Genomic DNA, 27,422 nt, shown 5'->3' with positions numbered 1-27,422 from the left:
TAAGATTGAGATCAGTGTCGATATTTTTTCGTTTCGTTTCGGGGCTATGATAGAAATTTAGTGACCCGTGTGCTACAGTCACACATAAAGAAATTGGACAATTTAAAAAATTATGTTGGCACGGTTGAACATAAAACAAAATTTGTATAATGATTAAGAGCAACGCTTCTGGACATCTGAGTCAGTGATTCTGTTTGACTGGATTACTATTGTTTTTAATGGCTTATCATCATCATCAATAACAACAACACTTCGCTGTGTCGTTCTAGACTAAGATCTTACAATGCATTTTCAAAGATTTGGACTCTTAGGAGATAGGAATTTTGGAATTCGGGTTGAAAGTGGCGTTACTTGAAAGAAGGAAAAAGAATATTGAATGAATATACTACTAAAAATATAGAAGTTACGTGATCATTTAAATTTTTAGCCAGACTATACTGAACGATGGAACTTCTGAACGACTTGAGAATATGGTATAATGCAGGTAGGTGCGTAGTGAGGTGTCGGATGCATCGTAGACTGGCCATTGTACGCTTGTACGGCAAATAATGTAGGAACACCCATTATTGTAGGTAAATAAAATTCTGACATTATCTACACAGTATTACAAGCGTACTCAGATAAACTGCTTATCAGTACTGTGGGGGTTAATATCCATTTACAGTTACACAAAATTGATAAAACGGTATTACACTTCCTCTGATCACAATACGAATTTCGAGATAAACCGACTAACATTTGTTATGTCCTTTAAACAAACTTCCTTATAAGTTGTTCATTTCACTTTATCGCACATATTGTTAATTGATTTTATTACGGGACCAAACTTACAATATGTATCGCACAAGATGTGTCTTGGCATTATCATTATTAAAATTAAAATGTTTACTGTGATTTCAATTTTCGTTGGTCCTCTAGTTTGGAGATTTCGGCTAGGGGTAATAACTTCTCACATTATAAAATATTACTGTCATGTAGCACACCTCCAGTGCTTTAATTAGAGTGCAGTGTGTTTCAACAGTCGTGTAATTTTCATATTTACTGCCGTGTTGACAATGCTATATCGTTCCTTATTCCGGATATGCGGTTGTATTGATCAAAATCCTCTATTTTCGCCACCAGTCAGCTATACTATCAACATGCTTTGACTATTAAAACTGAGTATTAAAATTGTCATACATCATTATTCTGTAAACTTAAAAATTATAGTATTATATACATTAAAATATATAATTTAAACATGCAAGAACCATTTAACATATTGTGTTACTGTTTTTCTGTAATCTTGCATGCCATTAAAACTTTTGCACTTTGTGCATTTTAGTATCTTGTGTGTTAACGTTTTTTCACCTGCATTAGGCGGAGCGTAATATATATTTATACTAATTTTGTTACCTACTTTACCTTATATTACTAATTTCAGTGATTGTGTCTACTCCTTAATTTCGTATTCGTTCGTCCGACTTGTCCTACAAACAGCCTTGATCAGATTGTGCAGGTATGCTGGACTTTGTACTGAACAGTGTTATGCTGAAAACTACACCTGTGCATTGAGATTTTGTGTTACTCTATTTTGCCTTTCCGGTTGTAAATGACATCATAACAGGGTTTAACTGCATTTCATGTCCTATTAATGTGCATTCCCGTTTTGTTGTTTTCAGTGCATTCAAGAGTTTATCTTTCTTGCTTAATGAACTTGCTTCATGGCGTCCATCACTGTTGCATTCCACACTCGTGACTTGAATAGTGTACGTGCCATACGTATCCCGAATTGCTTTATGACTTGCTTATGTTCTTTAAATTTTTATCATATGGTACGGCCTCTAGGATCCTGCGCCGTAGAAGTGAGCCTAAGCACTTTTCATAGCAGGTAGCTGCCCCGATTCTTAGCGCAGTTGGTACCCCGGGCGCGGAAAACTTGGACTAGATACAGGAGCAGGTTTTAAAAGGTAGAGGAGCTCTGAAAAGACTAGTCGATGACGGAGAAAACTGGAGTAAGTTCAAGCAGAGTAAGGGACCCTGTGAGAGAATGAAAGACCTAGACCAGGACGCAGGCCAATATTTCTTAACAGTGCAACATCCCAGATGACTGATCTCCAGAAGATTCCCACCGGGTCGTTAAGAAGAGTTGTCTCGCGTCCTCTCTCACCGGCCACGCTCACTCCCCCACAGAGTAAGTTCGTCTAAAATCAGTCCAAAAATCGTGATGTTCATAGCGCGACCTAGGAGGCAAAACAGGGAAGAGCCTTTCGGCTGTTCGACTAACTAAACCAGTTACTCAGAGAGCACGGGATTGAAGTTTGCCTCCTGATCAAGGCGAACCTCGAGTCAGATCAAGCCCAAAATTTCTAAAAACCTTGGTTGCCTCCGGATGGGCCACCCAAGTCTGGAAGAGGGTGCAGTGTTTCTTGTCCTTAGGGGCGTAGTCTAATATGCTCTGCTAGTGCTGTTCAGACTCGCCTGTCTACACTTTTGCAACACATGTACGTATCACACTTTGCTGACTACACGAATCTCGTAGTCACGTCCCGCACACCATCGCTTTTAGTAAATTCATCTGAAGATTTACCTCAACAGACTTGGTTACGGGACTAGATCGTTGGTATCACCACGATGCTTCTAGACACATTTAAAGTACCATTGCAGCCCAGTTTTTTAGAGAGAGAGAGAGGCAGTAGGGCAGGTCGAAGCAGCACGATATCTTCATACAATGTAGACATGGTGGGCAGAGTTCCAACAGTTAGGGAGAAAGGCAACTCAAATATTGGGTCTTTTTGTCCTCTCCACTAATAATAGAAATGGCTTGTTTACCAGGAAATTTGTGATGCTTTATAGGCATCTCATTAACTACGTATTCTTGCATCATCTGGAGGTCCTCTGCTCGAAGCCGTTTCTGGAAACAGAAATTGTTGCAATATACATGTGTCTTCGCATTGCGACTAACGCACCTCGGATCGTTAAAAGAAGATTAAATTTTTCGCCGACCACATCAAAGCTTTAGCGAAGAGCTTTTATTCAAAGTCAGATGATGCAGGGAACCCCTTATTTCGGCAACCTGGAATGAATTTGTCCCCACCAAAGCTGCCTGAAATCATCCACAGTTATCCAAGGAGGACTGATGCTCAGCAGTCCAGTCGAAGCTGCCCCTATTAAAATGTCTTTAATCAAGGTGATTACTCGGCAGGTCGCAGAGATATTTATACAAAGCGATCCCGAACGTTTTTGGTTAAACTCCCAGATAATCCAACCAACAAAGCAAAAGACAAATTGCCTTATGGGATAATCCTTCCACCACTAACAGCAGCGTCTAGTCTGGACATGTCACGGCTTTTAGCCATGACAGCAATCCCGTTAGCGTAAGTACATTCGCAGTTCAAGTTTATAAGACCCTGTTTCCCATATGCAGCTCTGAGTTGCGTACGCGGGAAAGTGTAACCTTGCAGGGGACGGCGTATGAGTATCGTGGTTACGCAGGTCTCCACCCTTATTGGCTAATTTGTTGGCTGGCTGGTTGTTACGATAGCTCATCACCCTGATAATGGAGGCAGTAAGCACTCTTAGAATTATGTAAACTTCTAGCAGACTACACAACGTAAGACTGAATTTTCATAGTCGCCGTCACCTAGTATTTTGTTCATCACGCATACTCGTATTGGTTTCTTCGTTTGCTTTCCTTGTAGAGTCTTTCCATTTTGTTGTGTTCTGTCATAGTAATTACCTGTAGACTTTTCTTCATAGTGTGTGCGCGTGTGCGTGCGTGCGGTAAGTGAATATATTCTGGCGCTTTTATTTGTAGCTCAGTCAGTATAGTGACTAGCTACGGGCTGGACGGCCGGGGTTCGATCCCCGACGGGGGCAGAGGATTTTTCCTCTAGCTTCTGCGTCCAGACCGGCTCTGGGGCCCACCCAGCCTCCTCTACTATGGGTACCGGGGTCCTTTCCCGGGGGTAAAGCCGGCCGGGGCGTGATGCTGACCACTCACCCCATCTAGTGCCGGGGTCATGGAAGAGAGGAGCTATACCTCCACTCACCCCAAACGCCTACATGGCGTATAGTGGGACAAACTTTACTTTTTTACTATTTAATATAGGATTTGAGTGCAATCAATACAATCTTCTCGGGCAATCAGCCGCGTCAACTGGTTACCGTAGTAAACCAACGTTTCGGGAACCAACTCTGTCCCCATCATTAGGGTTCTGATGATGGGGACAGAGTTGGTTGTTCACGTTGTTGTTGGTAAAAATGGCTGGACCGGGTAACCAACTGTTTAGAAATTTTTGCACGTTAGAATGAAAATGTGGGGATGCACTGTCTTTCTTGTACTTGGAGTGAAGCTCATCTTCACCCTCTCCACTGTTTCCTTATTCACAGCTGGCCTACTGTTTTTCTTTGTGTTACTAACACATCGCTCCGTCACAATAAAATGACTGAGCCAGAAATAAATATTTGTCCACTACGCAGGAACGTATTTCCGATTATGTGACAATCTTTGCTTTCTGAAGTCATAAAACTTAGCGCTTACTCAGAATCAATAAAATTACCGTTTTGCTTTTGGAACTTTAGAGGTGGTTGAACGTGGCACTACACATGTCGAAAGAAAAACTTTGTCTTCATTTACGTATAATAAATACACTTCTTCAATTAAAAGTACCAGAAATTCTGTTACAGGCAGTGAAATTTGTAAAACTAATTTGTGTTGACGTTGCATAACTTCTTCAGCTTAGTCATTATTAGTATGCCATAAGGCCAACTAAATGATTTTTGCAAGACTTATCACCATCTCGTTCCGTAGCGTACGTTTTTAACCTGAATTTTATGAAAGAATAATTCTATTAGTTTCTTGCAGTGCTCTGGCTTTTGTCTGTTAGTTAAGACGTTAAAGTGCCCAGTTAGATTAAATATTTGCATTGCTTATGAAGGTTATTGGGGATTAAAGTAAATTATTAATCCAAATTACACATATTCACAAACGTGAAATAGGTGTGTAATATAAGAAATAAGGTATTTAATTATTTATATTACATTTTGTAAAATTAGGCAGAACCGTCTCTAATTTAGCTAGTCTTGTACGAGTATAAAATATTGCACGAAAATCATTGGGTCGTTAAATTCACGACATCAAGAAATGAATTAGAAACAGTCACTAAATATTCTTTATAGCACATTTATACAAGAAATTCAGTATTGTTTGTCTGAAGTTCCTATCTATTTTCCTGAATTTTGGTCTTTGAGTAGTCCGACACCGGACAGAAGGAAGCTTTCCACAGCAAAGAAATTCTCACAAACGATTTCTTGAAAATAGGTCGACGCGGTTGAGAAGATACGCCTAGGGGTAGGTACGAGGGTTGAAACCGGTAACAGGTTCAATGGACCGAAATAACGCGCAAAGAGAAAAAGGAATGGAAATGCATTTGAGATCCTGGCGCCTTCAGACTTAGCATCCTTTAAGCACAAAGTAGGTCTGGGGCAGTGGAGAGCTGTCTCGCGGTTGTATTAAAGAGAAGACATAGTCATTAATAAAACATGACTTTGCGAAGCGAAGGGCATATAATGCCACAATGCAAAACAATACACTGAAATTTTGCTTTCTTGCATGTGATGCAGAGCATAAAAAATATCTGCGGAAATTTGTTCTTACGTCTGTAATAAATGTTTACTTTTAATGTGCCTTGTTCGTGAATACAACAGAACAAACATGCCTTCTTCATGCTTCAAGGCTTGAATTGAAGATTACTGTATTGGGCGTATGTTTTAACATACGAAGATAACACCAGTGCCGGCCTTTAAACTGTGAAGACAATCGTAATAAAATTTGTATAAACTTTTAATACTACACTTTCAAAAGTCTGTAATAATGAAGCTATTGTCTGTTACTCAGAAAAAGAGTTTTGACATTGGCAGTGTGGATTAAAACAGATTTATCACCATCAGACTTCGTTTGGGTTTACTGTCAAGGTAGTACTTTTTTCGTACTTCAAAGCTTTTCGTTATAACTCAAAGTAAATGTTATTTGAAACATTAGTATCAGTGTCAGATGTCCTACAGGGAAGTAGCTGTAAATACGGGAGTGTGGCCAAATCAAGTATTAACCTTACTCCTTTCGGAAGCTATCCATTAAGTCGGAATAACACGAATAAAAGTTAAATTGAATTGACCGGTAAATACATAAGTAATTAAGCAGGTGAATGGTGGAATTTTTTTTATTTTTAATTTAATTATTGCTTTTCAGTATTTTTTCATTTAATCTCAGATCTGAGCATATTCCAATAAACCACTCTTTTATTTATAAAATTTGTTTTAATTTTATAGTTTAAACTAGATAATAAAGCTAAGTGATGTTAAAACACTAACCTTTAACCCGTGTTAGACCCCAACTGTCGTCCCCAATCTAAAATTGAAGGGCAGTAATAAATCCGTCAATATAAACACAAATATAGCCGACTCCTGATACGTTATGTATATAAAAATGTTACAGACGATGGGTAATATTCCACATAGCACTGGAAATGTTTTATGTTTTAGTATAATCTGTAACACTACAAAATAACTGAAATGTTTTATGCCTCATACTGGCCTGTGCATATTAAAAACTCCCGTCATGAGGCCGTACTCGAAACGACTCTCCTATTTCATGTCTCAAGAATGTGAAATGGAGAAGGCCGCTAATATTCAAAAACCTTCTTAGGTCCCATATTGTAAATTTCTAGAGAGACTTTCCTGCAAGTTACATCATGCATTTAAAGTAGCAGTGGCGCATCTAGCGACCGTCGAATGATGGAAATTAAACACCAGCTACTGACTGCTTTACTCTCCTCTCACACAATCCCCCACTTTCTCTCACTTTTTATAATCTGATTTCTAAAATGGAGTTTTTTCTTAAGTGATAAATTTATGGAATTTTCTCTGAGTCGGCATTGCTAGTGATTTTCAAGGGATCGACAAAAGAGTTGAGAGTTTGATATAAAGATCTGTTTCAGTTACTTACAATTGGAACGATGACATCTAGATGCTTCTGTATCTTGTATATTATAATTATTTGTAACAACGTGTTTAATTCTAAAGTCAGAATTTAATAAATGCGAAATATAGAATTTTGTAAAACATTTTTGAAATTGAAATACATGCTAAATTTATGGAGCAGAATACTTGAAAAATTTTTAAACTCCCGTGTAGTCAAAATGTAACTCGCCTCTTATGTAGTCCGAAGGTTAATTACAGCTGTCCTGAGCCATATGAATCCTTCTATCTCTTTAATATTGATATTAATTATTTTCTCATCTGCGCCTAGCATTTCTAAGTGGTCTAGACATCCGTTCAGAGTTTCTGATTGGAAATGTATGGGAATTTCTGATCTGTACCATACATGTTACATGCCGTGGTCATCTCATCGTTCTTTATTTGATAGTCGTCTAATCTTCTGTGAAAGGTTAAATTATAAAGCTCGTGATGGTACAATTTCCTCTGACTGCTATTCTGGAAAAATAGATGGTAAGATGGTAATCGGGGGAAGTTGCCAATTTTTCTCTAGTTTGGCAGCATGCTAACAGATGGCGTCAGTTCGAAAAGAGGTAAACCGTTGGTGTAGTTGTGCAATCGGTTTATCGAGTTTAAGAGCGAAAAAATAAGGTAAATGTTAAAACGACAACCCTAAAACTACTGAAGACGTATTTTAAAGTAGTAATATTGACTACAACGCGTAAATAACTGCGAAAACGAGTATGGTTAACACGTAACGCATGTATCAAAGAAAGCATTGTCAGTCATCCCAGCTCTAGTGACGCCATATTAAGTCATGTGACTCCAGTGGCATCACACCCCGATCATTGGGAAAGATGCCACTTTTACTTACGGGTAAGATGACTAGTTTAAGTGTTCTCTTGTATTTATAATTTTTATGCAGAAAATGCCTAGAAACTATACCAGGACCTCTAACAGAGGTCAGTGGAGTCAGGATAGCCTCAACAGAGACAAAGGTATGGCAGGATGGGATTGGCTAGAATTATTTTTGGGACGATATCATGAATTAGTTAGGAAATAGCGCCAAGGTTTCTCTCTGTTGACAGAGCTAGGCCATGAATAGAAAGGGCATTGATGACAACTTCAAATTATTATTGGATGTGTTGACAGAAATCTACCTGCTAGACAAACATGGCCATATATACAATGTGGATTAATCTGGTTTTCAAACGAATCCTAGGCCAGACACTGTGATAGCTGAGAAGGGCTCTCCTACACTGTACTAAATGACTTCTGTTGAAAAGGGGGATACAGCATTTGTGATAGCATGCTGCAATGCCGAAGGCTGTTTTATGCCTTCAGCCTGAATACTTAAAGGGAAAAACAAAAAGCCAAAATGGGAAGATTCTCAAACCAATGAGTCAAAAGTTTTCATGAATGCAAAGTCTGGTTGTGTAAACCGTATTATATTCCTGCAGTGGCTGAAAGAGCATTTTATTCCGACAAAACAATTAGAAAAAGTAGTGCTATTTCAAGATGGCCACACTGCGCACTGCACTCACCCGGATATGTTGGAACTGGCTCAAGAGAACAGCATAATTATGCTTTTTTCCCCATCTCATTCCACTCGTTACCTTCGGTGTTTCTTTAAACCCCTGAAACACTTATTTCAAAGCAATGCGCGTTTAAGCACAATCTCACCCAGGTCGCAAAGTATCAAGATCACAGTTTGCACCTTTGCTGAAGAAGGCATGGCAGAAATCGGCAACTCAATCTAATGCAAAAATGCGTCAGCAGAAAGCTACTGCTTTAGGCCAGAAATCCCGCAGGCCTAATACCCGAACTACGGCAAAAAAAACACCCTGTTGGAATAATTATAAGAGAGTACTTCTGTTATTTTGCATGTTGTCATCTTACCCCGATTCTCGGGGAGAGATGCCTAAAATGTCAACCTACAAAAAAGAAAGATAAGTCACAAATAAATTATTTTTTGTGTTGTGTAAGCTAGGTTGTAACTTCAAAATATTTGTCATTATACGCCACATTTATAACAGATAACAATTTCTAAAATTGTACCGGATATGACGTTTCAAAGCAAAAAGTTAGGCATCTTCCCCCGTTCTACTCTATTATATTCAAAATCGCTAGTTAACTTGGCTAATTTAAAATAGAATTGAAATACAATTGTCAACGTGGACTCTTTTGTAAATACACAAGAAATTGTTCCTGAATTTTACTTCAAAAACATCTTTTTACTCTATAATTTTTAAGGCCTTGTACTTTACAGTTCATATAAACTGTAACATTTCAAATATATAAGCCTAAGTGTGGTATTGCCTTGTAGAATATGTTTTCTTTGCACACGGATTTGTGTGTGCTACGTGTCAATGAGGCGTGCGGAAATATTTTAGTTCTTAACTCACCATATTTTATCTTATAAATTGTGGTAATTTTCGTCGAGAACAGCATGTGGCCATCGAATACATCATAATCTAAATATTTGTCAAATTGAACCCTTGCATTCTTGTCTCAAACTATTAGGAGATTTTGTAGATTATTTTGTTAAAATATTTCTTCACACACTAGAAAACTCTTTTCAGACAAAATTTAAGAAAACCGTGACCTGCGATTAAGTCCACTCAGTCACCCAAGTAGGTCACACAAAATGTTAAAGAAACTTACCTCATCTGACCGCTCTGTCTAAATTGAGCGTGGGAATAGTTTAAATTATAGCCCTGAGGCATGCCTTTGGCAGTGTACTTATCTACTTACTTTCAGATTTGTCGGAAGAAACAGCGAAGAGATAAGCGGGCAATGATACATGTGATACATATGTAAGATTTAATGCATCTTAATTTCCTATAACCATTGGTTAAGTACGATGGATAGAAAACGAGAGACCGGAACAGGCCTTGTCCTAATCCATGAAGGAAACAGTTGAAAACAGTAAAGTGAAAACTAGGCCCCTCAGTAATAGGCTTATCTGTCTTAATGGAGCAGAATCGCTCTTTAGTTCTGATAACCGCTCAGCTGCTGAAGGAATCCTCGTCTCTAACGAAACCCGAACCTTCATTGCCCTGTTAGAAGCCGCTACCAGACCCTGGGCTGGGACACACTGATGTAATTCACATCCTTACAGCCCGTTCCTTTATATCCCATATATAGTCTTGTTCGCATCCCTGCGGAGCGGAGGTAAGTTCACTTGTCCGTCCGTCCATACGCACATAACAATTCGAGAACGCCTGAACGAATTTGGATCAAATTTGATGTGGAGGTTATGCCGTGGGAGGCTAGTCGGTAATTTCAACATGACGGATGCTGAAGTTCGTGAGGTGCGATGCAAAAATTCAAACATAATTGTGTCATCGCAGAGGAATATCACCCCGTCTCACGACTTTCAGAATCGATTGTAGGAAATTAAAAAGCGGTCCTATTGGTTTTGACTAACCTCTAGTGGCAAAACATCTGTACAAATGTCATGATAAAACTTGTTTGTTGGGAGAATGGTAATTTGGAATGATGTAATGACATGCTTAAAATAACTGCTTTGGGTAGGTCTACTATTTTTGCGATTACGTATTACGTATTACCATTGTGTCCATTCTTAACAATGTTGCTTCGGTTGCTTAGTTACCTTGAATATCATTGTTACGTAAGACTTCCTAAGGCTGCGTTCAGTTACAAACCTAGCGGAAAAAGAGATCGAAGTCGACCACAAAGAAGATGGAAAGATCCATTTGAAGCCGGAACAGGCATTAGTGCCTAATCCCTGACGATGATTATGATAATGATCATTGTTACGTTTATTGTGTGTATACTGTGGTAACTAGATGACGTAACGCTTATAAAATGAAAACAAATAAACTGAATTTACTATTGCTTTCTTTTTCAGTGGTTACCAAGTTATGAGCACTGTTCTTCCAGTACTTTATCTGAAGGAAGCAACTTCCATACGAACCCGCCATGAATCTTGCGCTGTGTGAACATTTGCTGATGTTTCTGTCATCATGCGATCGATGAATACGTCTCCCAAGTTGCCTTTTTCCTTCGCGATTTAAAACTCACATTTTGTATGTTTCTCCAGCATGACTGTTACAAGTCGAGTGTATTGGATTATGCTTAATTTGTGCGCCTCATATATAATATTTGGGATCTTCTTATCTCCTCCATCAACTGTTGTAAGTTTCTTTAGGAGGGGTTGCAGTGACCCAATACGAACCGAAATGAAATTCGTCTGACAACTTGTAGGCCTACTATTAACCTCCCATAAATAATTTGTATCTTATATGCGTCATGTTTGTGTTTGATTAAATATATTTATTTTGTACAGTCTATACACAAACGTTTGAAGTTTATTGGTGTTATAAAAGTTATATAATATTAAAACATTTTGTTGTGTAAAATATTATATTAGCGCTCTTAATCGTAAATACGATTTTACTTATTTTTTTCCCCCCCTCTTCACCAGCCGTCAGACGCACGTTACTCTACACAACATCTCTTGATAAATATAACGTCTGACTACAATAAGCAACTTACCATGAAAATGGAAAGCTACAAACAGAACTACGGATCATTATAATACATTGCATCAAATATCTAATAGTTTTTAAAATATTTTAAATTGATAAAAACCTGAAGACGACGGCATTACCCGTCGAAGCATGTCGTTTTAATAAAAGCGCTAAAAAAATAATGTAAAATCGTACGAGGCGCGTCCTCAAAGTAAGTTTCCCACTCGTCCCACAGCTAGCAAACCTTATATTGCGCGAAGCGACTGTGCGTACGTGATAGAGCAATGACGTAGCATGGCGCATGCACTAACGGCACTTCCCGCGTTCTCACAGTAGCATCGTTGCAGCTGTTGAAGGTGGAGGTTCTTATTCCAGCTCCCGCCGACTGTGAAGTGCGGTCAGTGATAACGCTAGGCCGCACACGGCTCGACGGACAGCAAGTCTCCTGCAGGAGATCAGCTGGGAGGTGTTTAATCATTCACCCTACAGCCCGGACCTCGCTCCCAGTGATTTCCATCTTTTCCTACACCTCAAGAAATTCCTGTCCGGTCAGCGTCAGCGTTTTGAGAATGACAGAGAGGCGGAGATGGTTGTCACACAGTGGTTCCAATCCCAGGCGGCAGACTTCTACGACACAGGTATTAAAAGTTGGTCCCACGGTATGACAAATGTCTCAATTCCGGTGGCGAATATGTTGAAAAATAGCTAGACACTTGCTGTATCTGTTGCAATAAATATTTCCATGAAATTGTGTTTTGTTTCTGTAAACGGCCCCAGGGAAACTTACTTTGAGGACGCGCCTCATATTTACGATTAAGCGCTAATATAATATTTTACACAACAAAATGTTTTAATATTATATAACTTTTATAACACCAATAAACTTCAAACGTTTGTGTATAGACTGTGCAAAATAAACATATCTCCCATAAATAATTATTTAAAATCCCCTTAAACGATTTAGGGACATTAAACAATCTGACCGGAGAGCGCTACCTCCACATGTGCGTTAACGCCATGCAAGTAACGTAAAAATAAGTTGTCTACATGCGGCAGTATTTTCAAGCATAATTATAATTTATCTGAAATTTTAGGTTCCCAATGTGGTGAAGATATCGATTATCGTCTACTGGGTTATTTCGCCTTGTAGCTTTGACTGTGGTTACCAGCATTTCTCCAAAATGTCAGCAATAACCTACATCTCACCGCCCCCGAACTGAGACGTTTGGAATGAACAGTTCTCATTTACACATCAACAAATACATGTTTTTTGAAGGCTGGGCATGAAAACGGATTGTGACATAGCTTCATGTTTCCGTGCTAGAACTAGTCTGTTCGCCTCCAGGCGTCGCCCCTCAACAGCTTGTCGCCGAGTGCAGTGCCCGCACCACTTCTACTCTAATTGCGTCCCATGACACTGTAATGATGTCATTACTGCAGCTCGGATGATGTAATTGAAATTAGTTTCCGTAACTACATTCATCAGGAGTAACGTGGACTGTGCTGCAGCTAGGGTTTGCGCCCGCGATCTTGCAGAAATACGAGGGAAATGCAAGGTCTCGTGTTTGAAATTACATGAGTTAACAGGGCATAGATCTTTTTAATCTACCGTCTACAAGAATGGAGAAAATTGTTATGTCATGACAGAATTTATATATGTAAAATACTAATGTTACTTTTTGTTTTACTTACATAGTTTTAAGTTCTATTCAAGACGACAAAAGACATCCTTGACACATTTAAGTCACAATTTCCGTGCCGTTTATGACGGAACGTCCTGCGGTTAGACAAATAAATGAAACATATCTAAACCTGTCTCCTCTGAAGTCTTAAGGTAACCAGTTGACGCGGCTGATTGCCCGAGAAGATTTTATTGATAGGAAAATAGATTTAATTTTTCCCAGGTGTTATTACTTCATTTGTTTGCCATACTTTCCAGTGTTGCGTCCAGTTTCCTGCCTCGTATTTTGGGGATCGCGAGTTAAAATATTAGCCCGGAGATCGACTATTCTAAGTTATTATGTGGTCTTCCTCAGTATCTCCGCGCGAATGGATGCCGGGATAGCGCTTTAAATTAGGCAAAGACTGCTTACGTATCATTTCTATCTGCTTAATCATCTCATTCTATGCTGTTTAGTCTGAGCTATTGATAGCGTCGTTAAATAAACCATAAGTGAATAGTATATGTACATCCTGGTGGTTAGGCAAAGGGACAGCTTTAACTTTTCTTTTGCCTTCTCACAGTGTCATTGTGTCGACTTTGTACTGGAGAGATACCGCCTTCGATAATCAGTCTGCTATACTGATTGAGTTCTTTCTTGTTTTTTCTCAGGCACATCAATAAGATGCTATGACAATCCGTTTCAATAGGTCACAGTTGTTTCCTTCCATATTATACATTATTTATTTGCCCTCCCACTGGATTCTGTATAACCTGTTAAGATAAATAGTCACCGTTAAACAATATTGGAATCAATTCGAGTCAACTTCGTTACACCTTTTCCTCAGCCTCGGGCTTATCTCGTATTGGGTAGCAGCACGCTGTTCCGGCAATTAATTCCATTTCCCCTGTTACAGCCTTCCCCATGTAAGACTCCAAGAATTGCGAAACCCTGAATATGGCAACTGCAGTGTTTTGCCGAAACGTTTCATAAATTTTCAGCATTCTGTGCAGTTCACCTCCGAGAACCGAATTTGTACATCTAACTCCATCCGTGAAAACCTAAGGACAAGTATCAGTCGCTTTTGTCATATATTTTACAGTTAAGTCAGTAATCCGTGTCCCCGTTCTTTCAGATAAAACGAACACATTTTTCATCATTAGTGACTGACGAATTTGTTTTTTTATTGTTCTTAGGACATTCATTTTACAGACAATTTGAACTTTCTAACCTCGGCCTGCTTACAAATCAGATGCTTCTAGAACAGCCTGGCACACGTATTGGAAACTGGGATACGACTGGGCAGGGGAGGTATTGATTCGAGACAAAACGTAAGGCATCTAATCTTGTTTGTCGTGAACGCACTTTATTCATGTCAATAAAGTCGACACCGCTGTTCTCTGTGCTGCGTCGCGGATCACGGAGCTGCGTCCACTTCGTCACGTCCCCTCACATGCTTCAGGGCGTTTGTCGCTCGCTTTATTTAACTAAGCTTACTTAATTACAGAAATCAGTGTCATAATCACAAAATGCGAGAATTGTTTCGAATGTCTAAATGGGAAGAAAGCGTTCATAGCCTATTTTAATGTAGATCAAATAAATGTCTATTTGGAGATACTGAGGAGGTCACAAAAGTTTAGAACACAATAACAGAGCTCCGAGCCACGAACCCTGGAACTCCAGAAAACGAATCAGGATTAGTAACCAATTAATGGCGATGTTCAGACAGAGTGGTTCGCATTTCTTTCATTGGATTTCGCCACGTGTATTAACGTTTTCCACAGGATAGTTTGGAATACCGGTATTGTTTAAAAAGATACTCATTCTCAAGCAGATAGCTTGTCACCACGGCATGGCACATCCTGGTGTTAGGAATGGAAGATGCCAAAACACTGAATAGAGCCGACACTGGGTGAACCCACACATTTTAGATTAAGATACTCTCACCGTGCAAATTTCTGCTCTTTATAGTACTCAAAGATTAATTACAGAGTTTACAACGGTCAGCCCTATCTCTCCAGTATTAACTTTAATAGTACATCCCATCTTCGCATAGGTCTTCCGAGAGAGGTATTCATGCTTCCAACCCAAAAGTTTTATGCGTGTTTATCACCCCCACACGTGCTACATGCTCCTCCAATCTTATCTTGCTTTTATTATGTCATCTTAAAAACACTTTTGGAGAGTAACAGTTATGTAGCTCCAATTATGCGCCACCTAAGCTGTGGAAAAATCACACGAAATTTGGAACTTCGAAAGTCAGGAGTCTCCACGGGCGGGTTTATTGAAATAGGTGCCAAGAGAATTGGTGTGCCTGGTGCAAAGCGGCCGGGGCATGAAGCTCGCCATTCATATCCATTTAGTCGTGAAGTTAAGAACACACGGGTTTGTAGCTCAGCTCTCCCATTTGTCTTCTTGGCGCAATGGTTATATGAACACGGGTACACATTTTCGATTGCTAGTCTACGGCGCAAACAGGCCGTGAACACGACCCGAGATACAGAGAATTTCCTCAACCTGAGCAACGACAAGCCGACATTGAGATAACCATTATTGCCGCTTAACTATTCTTGCATTATTTTGCATATTCTCAGGAGACATTAACATTTAGCATTTAGCGAACACACCGCGAAGGTGAAGCGGAGTCTAGCGGTTTCAGTGTGATATGTAACGAGCTACAAGATACGTAATGTTTGTGCTGTATTGGAATACGTACACATATCAACTTCTGAATTGACGTATTCTGGGTGCTTGGACGCCTGCAGTCGGCAGTTTTGAACTACGTTTCCATTTTGGCTTTCAATTAGATCCCTATTCGTCGTATTGTCTGTGCTTGCTACAAAACACTGGGTCGCTCAAAACGCTTTGAATCGGCAGGTTGGGTATTTTCTACTCTCTGTACGCTGAGAATAGTTAGAGATGAAAAACTGCCTTATCTGGGTGACCTGTAAAATACGTTTTCGGACGTGTAATATGCTAAACTACTTACTTCATTTTGCATAGGTCTAAATACTGACCGAAGCACTTTATTTTCAGAGACTTGTAATTTATATGCTTTCTCCAAATCCAGTCAGTGCATCATATAAAACAAACAAATGTAATATAACTATGTTTATACATATATAATGATTTTGACATACGATATTTTCTTAACTGATCAAGCATTTAGTATTCATCTCATTTTACCTCATTGATGTTTGTTGCGACTTGCTGAGTCAAGTGAAATACAGCACAGTTTTTCGCGTATTCAGTGGCGAGATTTTTTGTTCACAAATTTGCACAGGAGTTTGACATGTCACCACCCCAAAACTGGAGTCGACAGGAAGTATGAGTCCTTATTGTGAAGCTTATAGTCGCTAAGTTAATCCAGAAACTCTGCGCTATCATCGGTCATTTTTAGACTTTTAGAGTGAGGAAAGACCCGTCCTCTCAGTCCGTCTGTCGCGAACTTCAGACCAAAGTGTCGTGGTATCTTGTATTCAGTGTCAGAAGAACTGTTCGTCTTGTCATCTGTCAGTGGCCGTATTCATGAACTGCTTGATATTATTCCCATAGGATATACCATCGTTCGTGATAAAGTCAGCACCCAACCAGACAGGCACGTGCTTCCCACCCATACTAAATGGGGTGAGTGCCAATCCGATCCTTGCACTACGACTATACATTGATTTTTGTTTGCTCGTTCTTTTAATCCGCTTCCAGCACCTTACCTGCAGTGAAGTAAAGTATCTTACCAACCGGGATTTCATGACAGTCACCTGATTTCGTGAAATGCTTACCCAGGTGAGGAAATCGTAATTTATCCGAGACTTCAGAATCACATAGTTTATGTGAGGTCGTTTCTCCTTCATTCCAATCCCCCGACAGTCCCTTTGCGTCCATGCAATACAGTATGATGCTCAGAGGATTTGATGGATATCTCCTCAACTTTCACTTGTTGGCTGATTGCATTAGCTCCCCGAGGTGACAAGATCTACTGGCTTCCTGCTGAGAGGAATCAAGTTTCAAATTAATTCCCTATGTTGGATGGTTTCATTGGGCGGCTTCCGCCGCTCTCTCTTTAATTTCTCGCGTGTCACGGGAAACAGGGAACAGATATCTTCTAAGATTCTCTGATTTGGGTGACACCGTCAGTTCCCCAAGGAGGTATGCCGGGACTGATGGCTCTTTGCTGAGAGGAATTAACTTTAAAATTGAAGCCGTATCAAGAGAACTAAACTGTTGACAGTCTTAATCAAGGCATCCTTATAGGGCCCTGGTTTTGTAGAGTTCCTGGACCCCTAAAGGAAAATAGCCTCTTTAATTTTAGCACTGGCCCCAGACATGAGCCTTGTAGGCACCCTTGTCAGGTCCTCCCTGGACTTGGATAATGTCACGTACCTCAGTCACCGTAACCGCGTGGTACTACTTTGGCTCCCCGTGGGTGTTCAAACTTCCTTCTGGCATTTCTAAACACTTGGACTTTGCCATATGAACCCTGTCTACATATTGTAGGCCACCTTCGTCCATTCGTGTGCTGGAACCACCAGCTACCTGTGGTGGTATGCTCGATTATTGGAACCCTATCCACAGGTTTGCTGGAACCACCAAATCCCCGTATTAATATGACATAAAAAACTGGCTCCCAATTCACAGATCTGGTAGAGGCGGTAGTTCCCTGTGTTGGTGCTAGAGTCACTGGATCACAGGGAGATGACCTGAATGGGGTAAAGATAAGTTTCCCAGAAGTCGCGAACCTCAATCCACACCCAACTTTAAAAATCCCGGTTGTCTAATACCCGTCATCTTCTCAGTTTCCCTTGGTTTGTTGAAATATTAGCATCCCGAGATGGTGTGCCAGAACTGCAGGCTGTTTACTGAGAAAGTCGGCTTTCAAGTGGATAATGCTGGAACCTACAGGATCCCTGTGGTGGTATGCCAGAGCCACTGGCTTCAAGAAAACTGACCTTGAGAAATAGTAAATTCTATAAGACTTGAGGTTCTCACAGCGGTGAGTATGAAGATTTCCGTCTTCTGGGTTGTTGCGCTGTGTAGTCTGGTCGATGTTAACCAACGTTTCCTGCCTCCGTCATCGCCCTGATGACGGAGGCAGTATGACCTCTGAAACGTTGGTTAACATCGACCAGACTACACAGCGCAACAACCCAGACGACGGAAATCTTCAATAGTAAATTCTGCTTTCAAATAACTGGTGAGTCCTGACCGCAGTTGTCTTCTGAGCTTTCGCGGATTTACTTATACTGTTGGAGCACATTGTAACAATTTGAATTGAGGTCTGTTGGAGGAGACTGTTGAAAGAATAGCCTGACTGACGCTAGTGTAACATTGATCTATGTGATGTTTCAATTTTGTTCACCACAAGAACTGAATAACCCCCGGGGTTTAACCAGAGTTCGAGGTGATCTTAGGAGTGGCCCTCTAGGCTTCACGTGAGCTTACATGATTTGCTCCCCACAGCTTTGACCTCACCCGAGCCATGTCCTTGCTGGTTTGAATCCCCTGGGCTTAGTCACCTCCAGGGACTACTTCCCCAGGGACACCCCACAGTTAATGACCCTCGGTCCTGTTCACAGCCGCGATTTAAATCGATGGGCGTTAAAACCCAGGCCTATTCCCTAGGGACTAGCCCCCCTGAGGTTGATCAGAAACTTTGAAATTGGTAACATTTGCAATGGAGTTCTGCAGGCAGTTACCTCAAACAGATATAATGCGTCGATTTATCTTGTACTTGTAATGTGTTGTGGTTATTGTTATTTTTATTCTTCCTTTAAACTACGAGAACACTCCACTAACACGAAACACTATATCGTAAATTAAAAAGGATTTACATTGGCCGTTAAGGAGCAAAAATTTCCCATTAAGTTTATGCTTTTTAAGTATTAGTCCTGTGCAATTTATAACAAGGTATTTTGCTGTCAGCACTTAACATGAGAGGGATGCGGCCTTTATAATGGATTTGAGCTCAGTTACTGAAAGGAACCTGTCTTCATGTTTTACAGCGTCATGTCATACCAGTAGATCCGCAAACAGTAACGACGTTTTCAAAAAAGGAATAGTAATTTTGGTCATTCATCATGAATGGGGCATATCAAATGAGAATGTCTGAAAACGGGATGCTAATGAGAATATTTTGTCCTAAGAGCAAAGCAGTAGGAAGACGGAGAAAATTACATGATGATGAGCTTCATAATAATTTTCTCTCCAATGAATATAATTTTATTGAAGTGAAGCAGTCCCGCTACACGCCATGTTTGTCGCTTGCGCGGAGAGGTTCTACAGCTTCTACTGATTCTTGACCTCGGCCCTGGATGGGGATGACTGGTCATCATCACGTCCCGGCCACGATTTACCCCCGGTAAGGGATCCCGGTATCCATTGGCTAGGAAGCTGTGTGGGCCCCAGACGCGGAGGCTAGAGGAAGAATCCTCTGCCCTCGTCGGGGATCGAACCCCGGTCGTCTAGCCCGGAGCTAATCTCTATACTGACTGAGCTATATATTATTAGAATGAACAAATGAAAAATGATGGAATGGGTGGACAGGTGTCATGCGTGGGATTTTGGAGAAATGCGTACAGATGCGTATAAAATTGTATTCTGAAAAACTGAAGCCATAAGACCACTTGAAGTAATTAGACATAGACAGGTAAGAGTGAAGGTAAAGGCTAAGTTCTCGAAGCACCGTGCAATGAAGACGTACGGGTATTGGATGTACGGCTACATTCTTTCTTTTCATCGGGACTAGGTGCACGTCGTCACAGTGATGAAGATTATAGTTCCATAAAAGGCGGAGAATATTTAAGTAGCTTGGCGACTATTATGGTCCCATATATGTTTAAATATCCCAAGCCGTATTCTCATTGTAGTGTTAAAAGCTAATTTTAAACGAATTTCTAATATCACTATGGGTGTCACATACCGGAAGATATTCTTATTAATTTGATCGTCCTAGTAATACTTCGGTTGCTTACAGATTATGAACGTTAATTTCTGTCAGCATGTGTAATCAATGTAAATTATTCTTCATACACAAATTGTTTTAGATTTCTTTCCTCTTCAATCACATTAATAAACTTTGTTCTTCTCAACGCGTTATTTGAATACAAAGGAAGTTACAAAATGCGGACAGTATTGGAATTTTTGTTGTTGTATTCTTGCTGAGTTTTTGCCATTCTATTTATTTGTTCATAGTTCATTCAACGAATCTTTTTCAGTAGCTTGGACTGTATAACGTTTAATGAGAGGCTGATAGTGAATAATGAATTGGTAGGACCGAGATCTAAACCCAGGACCTCCCCGAATACGAAATAGGAATTTTACCACTCTACCGCAACATTCGGTTTCGGGCATGGTGTAGTTTATGGATAGACCGTGGTATGCTATGAATGACGTTTATTTTTAGACCAGGTATGGCCTAGTGAGTGTAAAGATGACTTATCCACCAGTGGTTTGCGTAAAGAACGAGCAGCGACTGCTTGCCATACGTTCGTGTTTTTCTTTGCAACTGTAGATTATTTTTCCAACCTGACTGCGTTAGCAACACTGGTTGGGCTGTTGTTAAATATTTCTATCTGCTCGTATACACTTCGCTGTATCATACATACTGAGTAGCCAATCGTTTTTTGGGTTTCCATCCTTCGAGATCTTTCAGTGCACGAGAGAAGTGGACTGGAATACATACGTCGGTTCATTGTTGGAAATTGTTACGTGATCAGCCATCTTGACATCGCTCTCATTCGGTAAAAAGTAATTGCAATTGAAACACACTCACAGCATGCCAGATGTGACCTTGATTCATAGTAAAACACACCTACGAGAAAATATATTCTCTCGTAAAAATTTATTCCCGTCAGTGAACGTTTTGTTTCACCAATTTTACCAGGTTTCGTCTGTGTCTTGTCTGGTTTCTAGGCGGTCGTTGTAATTCACGAGTTCACTAATATAGTCACTGAAGTACTGAAGACGCATTTGGGTATAGTAATGAGTAAGGTAATCCAATCAAGATTTCGTAACTCTGTGTCAAAACTTATTATTTATTCAAGACAGTGACTTGGAGACTTAGAACTAAATGCAAAGGATTGAGATGGTAGAATTAAGATTTCTGTTTGGAAGTAAGGGAATAACTTTGAGGGATAGATGAATGGAGTGAATGTTTGGGTCTAACAAACAGTATCAGGGGTAATAAAATGACGTACATGACAGATTAATATGAAAATAAATTGGCATAACCTTTTCTTCTGATGGCAGGAGACAGAAAACTGGTGGTTTTCATCCAAAAACCTAAAGTTAGGAGATACCTAGGAAGACGCTATGAGAGACAGAACGAGCAGTCGCTGCGTGCAACAAATTTATGTATAAAAGCTTGGCAAATATTGTACTTTACGGGTCTCAAGTACTGTAGATGTGCTTATTTTTCCGATCTAGGTTGGGTTCCCGTTTGCCTAGCTGAAATTGGAACAGAGAATGGGTACACAAATGTAGCTTTGTTTACCACTTTCACAGCATCTTGGATGAAATCTTCCAGATGTTCTGAATGTTGAAGTGAGGATGTTGGTAGTAGCAGTACGGTACTGTAATCCACTGTAAAGTAGTTTTGCTTGCGAAGGAATATATTAGAAGTACAGGACAACTACTCGTTTGCAAGAAGATAAACAAAATTGACCACTTATAACGTCATTATGCTAGAATGAATATACGAATAAATTGGAAGTTCAAGAATTCGGATTAATAATCTCTGTTTAATTTTTAAAGTATCATAATTTAATCTTCTTGTGTGTCATCGTAATTTTATGTTCCCATCTTCCTCCCTTGTATTACATTCAAGTAACGGTTACCACAGCCACCAAATAAAATTAACTTTTACTTCTTTATTTTCAAAAATCAGTTGGTCAGTCAGTTGAGTTTAAATCTCTCCCTTAAAAACTGAAATCTTTGTTCGTGTGAGATCGGATTTTTTCTACCAGAGTCGAATATAATCTTGTCTAAACGATAATTTCTATGCTACTGAGACTTTATTTTTATGCTTGGAAAACCACCTTTCTTTAATCCCACTTACAACTCACTGTACTGTACTAATTGTACTCTCTTATTTATACAAATGCCCTACTGTATTTCCTGAATTAACAGTATTACTACAAAATTTTCTCTCTCTTCTAGAATACCACCTCACTTATCCAAGGCCCCCCCCCCCACCAGAATTGTCTTCTCTCTGCTCTTTTATCACAAAGCATGTTATACGGCATGTGGAAAGCCTCTTCGGACTTAAATAATGTTAAGGTAATTCTTACATTTTTGTACTGCACCTTATTCAAACTTTCCTAACCGTCCGAAATTGCATATACCAATAGTTATGTAGTGATTTAGTATTTTTGTAAGAACGTTTTATATTTCCGGCGACATCCCTGCACTTTTCATCTTGCAGACATAAAAATGTCTCCCTGATGTAACTGCTTAAAGAAATTCCAGTAATTCACTACTTGTTCTTTCCAGCACTTGTTCAGTACAGTTGGTCCAACATCATTGTTTAGATGGCATTTCAAAATAACAGGAAAGGAAGGAAGTGGCACCTAAATAAGTTTGCCACATTGAAGTTTCTTCTACGAATAGTAATGCAGAGTAGGAAAAGTAATAGCAAGGAAATAGCAAGGAAAGTAAATTGTTGAAGCATCTTTTAAAATGCGTCAACGTCATTACGCAAAACTGCTCCAGAACTTTTTAATGGAAGGGAATTTCATCTGTAACTTTGCTCATAGGCTGTTGGAAAGTTGGGCCCAAAACAAGTGGCAACAGGAAGATTCGAAATATTGGCAATGGAAACAGTAGTAGCTGTTAAGGCTCGAACTGCGCCAAATAATAATAATAATAATAATAATAAGGGAACTTCATACATCATCCGAAAGACGCTTTCATAAAATAAAATTATATTATACATGTGGCACTCGCTAAAAACAATATGGATCCCAGAAATAGCTGCTGCTCTATGTACCTTAGGGACAAGGTCTGTCTCGGGTACATGGAAGTACATACCCCATAAAGTGGTGAAGAGATGGGATAATAATAATAATGATGATGTTTTGCCGTACGCTCCTGGGGACATTGAGTCCGTTGTTGAGAACGACAAATGTAAAATATATTGGAACTATTCGTTCCCCACTACCAGGCAGTTAACAGCCACTAAGCCTGACATCGTTCTCATCGATGCCTCTGGATGTACTATGTATGTCATCGAGTTTTCGGCCCCGGCTAAAACAATAATAATAATAATAAAACTGCAGAAGTCCGCCATTTTGGGATGTAGCACGTATTAAAAACAAAATATATTTCAGAAATAGCTGCTGCACTGTGTACCTTAGGGGCAAGGTTTTTTCGGGTACATGGAAGTAAATACCCTGTAAAATGGTGAATAGATGGAATAATAATAACATTTATATAGGAATATATTTTGCACAATTCGTTACTTTTTAAAAAGGCACCAGAGAAATAATGCTCACAACAACTTGTATTTGTAATTAATACTTAATCGATATGCAGATCAGATTTAATCCGAAATTTGTATCATACTCTGTTTTACCTATTTCATATTATTCAGTTTTCTCGATGGACTCTCCTACGTGTACATACTTTTCCCACTCCTGTAGGCTACCATTTTCACGACTTCTTCTCAGCTATGTTGAGGAACAGTGGCGATAAATGTTTAAATTTTAACTGCCGTTATAACGGCAGATGGTATAAGTTACATTTGGAAATTATTACAATACTTTATAATTATAAAGTATTGTAATAATTTCCAAATTTTAACTCTAACCTGTTCAAGAATTTATTACTGCAAGGAATACTTCTTAAAATTCCATTTTAGTCAGTTTATATTTAAATAAATGTATGATGAGAGTTTATATCGAAATAATGCACAAGGTGCCGTGCTGTTTCTACTTTAACATCTGCTATGCTTTTCGGTCTTACGCCTGTCAATAAATGTTTAAATTCGTAATAGCGGCACTATTGTTTCAGATAAATGCTCTGCTCAAGACGTCTTACAGTAGTACACCTAAGTACGATTCTGTCCTTGTGGAATTAGTGCATTCAGATTATGAAAATGGATTTAAAGATGTCCATACTTGTGTAGGTGAGTCCTTTATGTGTAACGAACTGTATTATTAAATCTTTTAGAAGTTCGAGATAGGGCGCATATAAAGCACGCACCGGTAAGATGAGAGAAACATACACAGGCACAGTTAGGAACCTTGAACGGAAATGAAATTGTGGTAGCCTTTGTTACTCTTACGTGGGAGGATAATATGTGGATTTTAAATAAATATATGTGTCTGGCTTTGGATAGGATACGGCGGTTGCCTTTTTTGAAAACTCTAATGAACCATTAGTTAGCCCAAAATATGAAGGTATCTTGACTAATTGAACGATTCTTCAGATTAAATCTATATTTCTTCAAGCATCAGTTGTCCGACTTAAGGGAAAACTGATGTATGTGACACTTGGGATAAATTCGTATGCTGTTCTAAGCTCGGATTCAAATAGCCCACGCTAATTCAATTCAATTCAGTTATTTAAGTGCTTGACAACAGCCAAATAAAGCCAATAATAGCCAAGCACTAAACCAGAGAACAGGATAAAATATAAATAATTAAATTCATTTTAATAATAATAAAAGTAAAACATTACAAATGCAAAGACAAACAAACAAATGAAACTAAATATATTAATGTACCATATTGAATAATATTTCACAAGTAAATGGGCTGAATACGATACCTAAGTAATACAATTCAATTCAATAATTCTAAATAAAAACATTAAACAATAAAAAACAGAAGAAACTTACAAAATTAAATACCACAAAATAAGATGCAGTCAGCACAGCAAGTATATATAAGAAATGAGGTCTAAATAATAATAATAATTTAATTTATTCATTTATTAAAGTTCTTGACAACAACCAAAAAGGCCAATAACAGCCAAGTACTAACAACAATACAAACATTACAATACAAAAGCAAACAAACAATGAACTGAATATATAAATGTACAATATTAATAATGATAATAATTCAATTCATTCATTTATTGCAAAACAATTAACAAGTAAATGAGCTAAATGTTATGGATGAGTAAAATAATAATTAAGTTAAAATCAGTTCAATTTTGGACAAACAACATACAAAATAAAAAATAAAATGTACTAAATAAACAATAAAAACAATGATTGTTGTTTAAAAAAGTGACGGTCTTTGTTAAAGATGTCGATGCTCCTACAGACTGCATTGGCAGCCGAAACACATCTGGCAAAGGGACTGGCCTTGAAATTACGTTGTACAGGAAAGATAGAGTAGTCTCTGAAAGACCTAGTGGGTATGCAGAGACTAACTGTATCAAAAACAGATGAGCAAATAATTTTGCCTTTAAAAACATTGATGAGGAAAAGCGCATCCAAAAGCCTCCTCCTTAAATGCAAAGATAAGAAATTTAATCTGACTAAAATATCATCATAATTATAGGCACAAACGCCATTAAAGAATCTAGTGTAACAGAGCTACAAATTTCGTTTGAATCCTTTCCAGTTTAAAGGAGTCAGTATTAGTAATAGAGTTCCAAACAACGGCTGCATACTCAATTTTGGAACGGACTAAAGAACTGTACAAAACCAATAGGCTATCAACAGTAGAGAAGGAAGAAGTAATGTACCAAATCAAACCAAATGATGACTAATATAATAATGTACCTATACTCCTTTCACAACCAGATTTAAAGTTTCGAAAATAATGTTGACAAATTCTCACCTTCGTGATTTTAATTTGTTTTCAGTTTGTATAGAACGATCATCTTAAAATAATTGTAAACTAAAACAGCAACCCCTATGTACGGAGACTTGGTAAGATCTGTTTCATTTTCTGTGGCGTAGTGTACCCATTGATAATTTCCTCTGAGAAAATTAATTTAATCATGTTTATACTGTTGTCGACAGAAAATTAGGTCTGTTCTATGTCTTAAAGACGAACGCGATTGTACGTAACCGCAGATGAGTGAGTGTTCATTTCTGCATTGGAACGGAGTAGCAGTTGCGTGGTATCACGTGGCGCAATTATGGGTGTACGTGTAGCCGACCGATTGACATGTATAATGGGATTAGAAGGAAGTTGTAAATGTGCTAGAAGACTGCTCATTGTAATGATATTCATGGATAGTGTGGGTTCCACGCCCTTCAACCGTCAACAGATTTCATGATTGATGGATCACCTAGCTGCAGGGTCCCGCTGGCTTGTCAACAGGCTCTACCACTAGCCGCAGATCCACCCATAAGACGCGTGTTTGCACTAAAAGATTAACAGCATTGATTGCACTTATCTGTTCAGGGCAGTTATTGAAGTAAGATGATCCATGCTTCGAGACTCTGTGACCTTAAGACTTGTTAAAAACTTTGAACAACTTATGGGCGAATCCAAAATAAAATTAGTTGCCTAAAGTATAATAGTATTGGTTTGACGTTGCAGTCTACTTTATAGCATTAATGTATCTGATTTTCTGCAAAATTTTCCACATTGCTTTCGCTATGTCACGGAGCGCACAGGGACACTTTACTGCTCCATGATTTTACACTGAGTAGTACCAAAGATTCGAATATTTTTTGAAGCAAATCCTAAACTTCGTGGCAATGCTTTAGAGGGTACATTATCGAACAAGTGAAAATCTGTTTATGAAGGCATTGATCGACTTTTCACCTCTAACAGAATATATTAATTACTTTTCGCAACTACTGATTTAAAAATACATTTATGTTACAAATCACATACATGTACAGGTAGCCCTCGATTTGCGCCGATTCAGAATAATGCCGATTTTGAAACCAGAAAGTCAAAAAGTGAAAAAAATTACTGTTATTTATAACGTTTTACAATGTTTCTCGTACTGATTAATATATTAAATCGTAATTAGTACATCGCTGATTTTGAATAAAAATTATAAATACAGTCATCTCTGCAATTACGTATGTTTCGTTAACGCCAATTTTCTCCAATGAGATCGATGAATCGGTAAAAGCTGTGTGTGAAATGCAAACTTTTGCATATGTGAGTTTGCTCTTAGGCGATTTATTTCCTGGTGCTTTAAACTTTCAAATGACTAATTTAATCTCTGATTAGTTACCGTGGTTATTTTTAATACGCGATTTTCTATAGGTCGGCGTCATACATGAATGCAACTATCGCATAACAGCAGAGATGACTGTACACATCAGTCACATGAAAGAATTGCAGTCAATTGCGAGAACCAACGAATTACCGAT

The 27,422-nt window shown here is 38.8% G+C and overlaps 1 protein-coding gene across 1 annotated transcript in view; it reads left to right on the top strand.

Moving 5' to 3' along the window:
• Positions 1-27,422, top strand: part of LOC110830504 (dual specificity calcium/calmodulin-dependent 3',5'-cyclic nucleotide phosphodiesterase 1) — a 686,314-nt gene that overhangs the window by 49,717 nt on the left and 609,175 nt on the right. The window lies entirely within an intron of this gene.

Source organism: Zootermopsis nevadensis, unplaced genomic scaffold (assembly GCF_977971745.1).
Source record: "Zootermopsis nevadensis isolate Lab colony 2312 unplaced genomic scaffold, Znev_1.0 Znev_ptg000002l, whole genome shotgun sequence".
Classification (NCBI taxonomy): Eukaryota; Metazoa; Arthropoda; class Insecta; order Blattodea; family Termopsidae; genus Zootermopsis; species Zootermopsis nevadensis.
This window is presented reverse-complemented; position numbering and strand designations above follow the sequence as displayed.